This window comes from Carya illinoinensis, chromosome 12 (genome assembly GCF_018687715.1).
Source record: "Carya illinoinensis cultivar Pawnee chromosome 12, C.illinoinensisPawnee_v1, whole genome shotgun sequence".
In the NCBI taxonomy this organism is placed as follows: domain Eukaryota; kingdom Viridiplantae; phylum Streptophyta; class Magnoliopsida; order Fagales; family Juglandaceae; genus Carya; species Carya illinoinensis.
Window position 1 is genome coordinate 15631815 of NC_056763.1, and position 6140 is coordinate 15637954.

Consider the following 6140-nt stretch of genomic DNA (forward strand, 5'->3'; position numbering starts at 1 on the left):
TTTTTTAATTTAATTAATATATTAGTTCTTTTATTTTAATTTATTGTATTTTAATTGGTTTTATTTTAGTTTGATGTGTTGTTTAACTTATTTTAATCGTTTTATAGTTTTTAAAATTGTGTTCGTCGGATCAGTTTTTGGACTCCGAAGGTGAGGATTGGATCTCATTTCTTTTCTCCATCTTTTCTTTTCTCTTTTTCTTTTTCCCTTTTTTCTTTTTTCTTTCTCTTTTTCTTCTTTTCTTCTTTCTTTCTTTTCTTTCTTCTTCTTTTTCCTCTTCTCCCCGCATGTGCTACATCTCTCTCTCTCTCTCTTCTCTAACGCCGCCCGGCTTGTGCAGCCCAGACCACCGTCGTCCAGCCACCGTGACCTGCACCGCCTCCACCGGTCGACTCCTCTCCGGCCGGCGCACCTCCCAAAAATCATCAGCCCCTTCCGTGCCGGCATTAGCCACCTAGAGCCCATCTAAGCCGCGGCGTTTTTGGCCATTTCCGCCACCGTCGCTCCACCTCCGGCCACCATCTTTTCACCACTTCATCCCCTACCTCTTGCCGTCCTAACCCACCCATTTTTGGCCCTGATCTGTTGCCGGAGCAGTTCCCACGAGCTCAACTCAGATTTGCTCTTTTTTCGTTTCCACCGTCACCCACGGCCAAAACTCACTTCCATTAGCTTCATAAACATCTCTAGGCCATTCCCTATCAATTCCAAGTCTTGGTTTGTCCCAGTTCGAAAGTGGGTATTTTACAACCCACGGCCACAGTGTAAAACACACTGTTATGTTGCTTTTTCTCCGCCATTTGCAACGTCGTGATCCTTCGAAAAATACCTTATAGCGCTGTAAATATTTTTCAAACTCTATTTTAGATTTAAATATATTATTGCTCTTACAATTAATTATTTGACTGGTTGGTTAATTCCGGACTGAGTCCGAGGAGTTGGGGGTCAAATGGATTGAGGACGGAGTTGTTTGATTTTGTTGATTTTGTGATTAGTTGGATGATTTGTATCTTGACGTGTGCATTGCATGATGCATTCATGTGCATTTATTAAATTGAGAAAAACTGGCTTTATTTGTGTAAATGGATTTTCGGGTGCGTGTGTATCACGACCCCAAGCCGAGATGGGGTATTATCTCTGTGGAGCTCCTCTGGTCATTCGGGAGCATAACATACTAAGTGACGTCCCCTGGATTGTCCCAGGGCGACAACGGGAGCAGGCAGGATGGTAACGCTCTCGTACCGACTCCATGGCCCTTCGCTGGCGAGGGCTAGAGGATGCTTGGCTACGTACATGCGGGGCGCGAAATTGGGCATCGCTCGTTACGGAGTCACACGCATGTTTGTTACTCGTGGTGTGACAATGGGACCCAGGGTGTGCGGATGACCCCTAGGGGAGGTCATGGTGTATTCGGATTAATTGGTTATTGAATTGAGTTGGATTTGGGCTAAATGTGACTTTTGGTGTGAGTTGGAAAGTAATACGTTTTTGGGGCCAAATGGGATTTTTGGCGTGCGTGGGAAAAATGTGATTTTATAGAATATGTGCATTTGGCATTCTTTCATGTATATTGTTGAGTTTAATATGTTTTTATCTTGTGGCGTTTGGATCTTTACTTACCTGCGATACCATTTTGGTACCGTAGATTTTGATGTAGAGGTCGAGAAGAAGGAGGAGGCTGAACCCGAGGAGGCGGCTCCGCCGGAGTATTGATTTGGAGTTTATGCTTTGTAATTTGGTTTGAAATAATATTTGTGGCTTGTAATATTTTATTATGTATGTTTTGAATAGGTTTGTATTAAACAAAGAAAAATTCTGGTACTTAGTTATGAGATTTTTGTTATCCGCTGCGTGTTTTTAATTGCACACTTGTTGCTTATACACACACTTGGCACTTGGTGATAGGATGGTGACCCGTGTTGTCATCATCCCGACGTCTCGATTTTCACATGTCCGTACGTGGGATTTGGAGGCGTCACAGGTGGTATCAGAGTGGTTTGGCTCTGGATAAAACCACATGTCCCATAGGTGTAGTACCAGAAAGTTTTTTAAAGTTGTGATTTGAAATTTATTTTAAGTAAAGTTGTTATTTGATTTGTCTTATTTGATTTGAATTTATTTGAGCTAGCTTGTTTGTATTTATTTATTTAGTTATGTTTTTGCATGCTAGTATGTTTTATTTTCTTGTTATGTGGTTTTGGTTTTGGTTTTGGTTTTGATTTTATGTTGTTGGTTTTATTCGTTTCTTAAAGGGGGTCAAAGGTTTTGTTGTGGCAGGAAGATGGTGAGGCGAAGAAAGTCCACTCAAGAGCCTCGGGACGATATGCCGAGAGATGATGCCATAGCCCAAGCAATAAGGCAAATGACCGAGTTCATGCAGCAAAATTTTAGGCCACAACAAGGATGGCCTAGTGGAGTGGTGCAAGCTGGATGCACCTATGAGCGTTTTCTAGCGCATAGAACTCCACCCTTCACGGGAGAAGAGGATCCACTTCTGGCTGGAAAGTGGTTCAGAGATTTAGAAAGAACGTTTGAAGTATGTGGTTGCACGGAGGCGCAACAAGTACTTTATGCTAGTTATCTATTACAAGGCACTGCTTCGGAATAGTGGGATACAAAAAGAGTAATACTGGAGTCAGAATTGGGGTCTTTCACCGCTGTGTCCTGATAGCGCTTTAAGAAAGAATTTAATGACCAATTCTTTTCCGCTTCTGTGAGGCGGCAAAAAGCAAGAGAGTTCACAAGCTTAGTCCAAGGGAGTATGACCGTGGAACAGTACGCCTGAAGATTTATAGAGCTTGGGCGATTTGCTCCCCACCTTATCGCCACGGAAGAGATGCAGGCCAAGCGTTTCCGGAGGGTCTGCGTCTTGATATACGCAAAATGGTAGTCTGCCACTGGATTTCCACTTTTCAGGATTTAGTGGACTTGGCCACTCTTGCAAAGCGAGAGATTAATTTGAATATGGGCTCCTCTCCAGGACAAAAGAGGCAGAGTTTTACTAGCGAAGAAAGTAGCTCTGGTTCTCCTCAAAAATTTGTTCAGCGGACCGGAACTCGACCACAAGCGACCTTGGGTCTACGTATGGGAGGACGGGTGCCAGTTTGCGGAAGTTGTAATAAAGCCCATGTGGATGACTGCCCTTCGGGTGGGGCTCGATGCTATAATTGTGGCCAGCAGGGACACTTTGCTCGTGAGTGTTCTAGGCCAGTTCAAGGAAGCCATGGAGGTAGACGTGGTGGAAGAACAAATCAGAGGCAAACAGTGCAAGCTCGGGTTTATGCTGTTACACCTGGAGATGTTGATAATGAGGCACCAGCAACCCATGATGCTGGAGTGATTGGTTCAAGGAGAGTCCGTTTATATGAATTTTATGCTTGCACTTTGTTTGATTCGGGTGCATCTCAGTCGTTTGTATCTTTCACTTTTGCTCAGATATGTAATCTGGTTACGGGACCTTTGCCAAAGTCATTGGTAGTGGCTCTACCAAATGGTGAAGTGGTGTGGTGTTCCAAAGTTGCTTTGGGTTGCCCTTTGAATTTTGGTGGAAGGTTTCTGGATGCAATTTTGGTTGTGTTTAAGCTGGAATTTGATATCATCCTTGGGATGGATTGGCTATATCAATATTCTGTGAGTATTAATTGTAGAAGTCGAGTAATTAGCTTTTAGCTCCCAGATAGTGATTATTTGGAATTTGTGGGGAGTAAGCTAAAAGAAAAGCCAGTAGTTATATCGGCAATTCAAGCGAGAAGAGAAATTGCTTGTGGAGCGGATGCCTTCTTAGTCCAAATGGTGTCTACGCCATCTGAGAAGAAGTCATTGGTAGATATTCCAGTTGTGGGAGAGTTCCCTGACGTGTTTGTGGATGACTTGCCTGGGCTACCCCTTATTCGTGAATTGGAGTTTGTTATTGACTTGGAACCTAGAGTGGCCCCTGTACATAAAGCCCCTTACCGTATGGCACCAACTGAATTAAAAGAGTTGAAGGTTCAGTTGCAAGAGTTGGTAGATAAGGGGTTTATTCAGCCAAGTACTTCACCATGGGGTGCGCCAGTGCTGTTTGTTAAAAAGAAAGATGGTACCCTCAGAATGTGCATTGATTATTGAGAATTAAATAAGGTGACCATCAAGAATAAATATCCTCTCCCACGGATTGACGATTTGTTTGATCAGCTTCAAGGAGCAGCTGTGTTCTCGAAAATTGATTTGAGGTCAGGATACTACCAGTTGAGGATAAGGGATAAGGATATACCCAAAACTGCTTTCAGATCGAGATATGGGCATTATGAATTTAAGGTGATGCCATTTGGGTTACCCAATGCCCCTGCCGCTTTTTGGATTTAATGAATCGGGTATTTTGACGTTATTTGGATTCCTTTGTGGTAGTCTTCATTGATGATATTTTAATTTATTCCCGAGATTTTGAATAGCATGTTTATCATCTTCGTCTAGTTCTTGAGAAATTAAGAGCAAATGTGAATTTTGGTTGGAGGAAGTCACATTTCTTGGGCATGTGATTTCCCGAGACGAGGTGGTTGTTGATCCTAGTAAGGTGGAAGCCATTTTGTTATGGCAGCGTCCGACGACCGTGCGTGAGATCCGGAGTTTCTTGGGACTTGCCGGATATTACCAAAGATTTGTGGAGGGATTTTCTTGCTTATCCAAGCCTCTCACTGCTTTGACTAGAAAGAATGCAGAATTTATTCGGTCAGGCAAGTGTGAGAGAAGTTTCCAAGAATTGAAGCACAGATTGACAACTGCACCAGTGTTGGCACTTATAGAACCGCACAAGCCATTTGTAGTTTTCAGCGATGCGTCTAAAATTGGATTGGGATGTGTCCTTATGCAGGAGGGATGGGTTGTTGCTTATGCATCTCGTTAGCTAAAGGATCATGAGAAGAATTATCCAACGCATGATTTAGAATTGGCTGCGATTGTGTTTGCTCTTAAGATCTGGAGGCACTTTTTGTATAGAGAAGTTTGCGAAGTATACACCGATCATAAGAGCTTGAAGCACTTGTTTTCCTAGAAGAATCTAAACATGAGGCAAAGGCGATGGCTAAAGTTAATCAGTGACTACCAGTGCAAGATCATGAATCATCCAGGAAAGGCAAATATAGTTGCGGATGCTTTGAGTCGAAAGTCGCACTTGGAAGATGAAGCCGAATCATCAGGATTGGATTCTTTACTTTGTGGGATGAGAAGACTCCTTATTAAAAGTTCACAGCAAGAGGAGATGTTATTTTCAATTCTTGATATTCAAGTAGCTGATTTTGAGGAATTGAAGACTCTTCAAAGAAAGGACCCGAAGCTTTTGGATATCAGAAAAAGAGTCAGAAAATCTAGAGGGCCATTGCACTATAGTATGGATAAAGATGAAATTCTTCGGTTCCGAGATCGTAGAGTGGTCCCCAAAGATTCAGAATTCAAGGAGCGAATCATGGCAGAAGTTCATGCGGCCCCTTATTCAGTTCATCCTAGGATGAACTGAATAAGGGGCCGCATGAGCTTGTTGAGTTTTTAATTGCACACTTGTTGCTTATACACACACTTGGCACTTGGCGATAGGGTGGTGACCCGTGTTGTTATTATTCTGACGTCTCGATTTCCACGTGTCCGTACGCGGGATTTGGGGGCGTCACAGAACGGACTAAATGTATGATGTATGAAAATACGTAAGGGCCACATGGACTGGAATGAAAATGGTAAAAATGAATGTACTAGACGGTGCATATTGCAATGCCGGATAAGTAGTACTGGTAGTGCACCCAGTGCTGCACCCTGACGGAATGGATTCCCAACCCGTGGCCACTGGCGGAATCAAGTCCAAAAGACCGCTAACCTCAACACACAAGGCGTAACAGTGTGCAATGGCCAATGAAAGTGAAAACACAGAACGGATGCATGTTAAGAATGAATGGATGTATGTGTGAACGGAATGCATGAATGTACATAAGTAAGAAAAGATGAATGAATGATTGTATGTATGCATGAATATACATAAAAAGATAAATGCATGAAAAGATTCTTTAAGAAATTAAGGCAGCGATGCGTGGAGAACTATTTAAAAAAGAAGAAAGCATGTTTTATAGAAAAATCCCAATTCGCAACGTTTTCCAACGAAAAGAAATATGAATGCA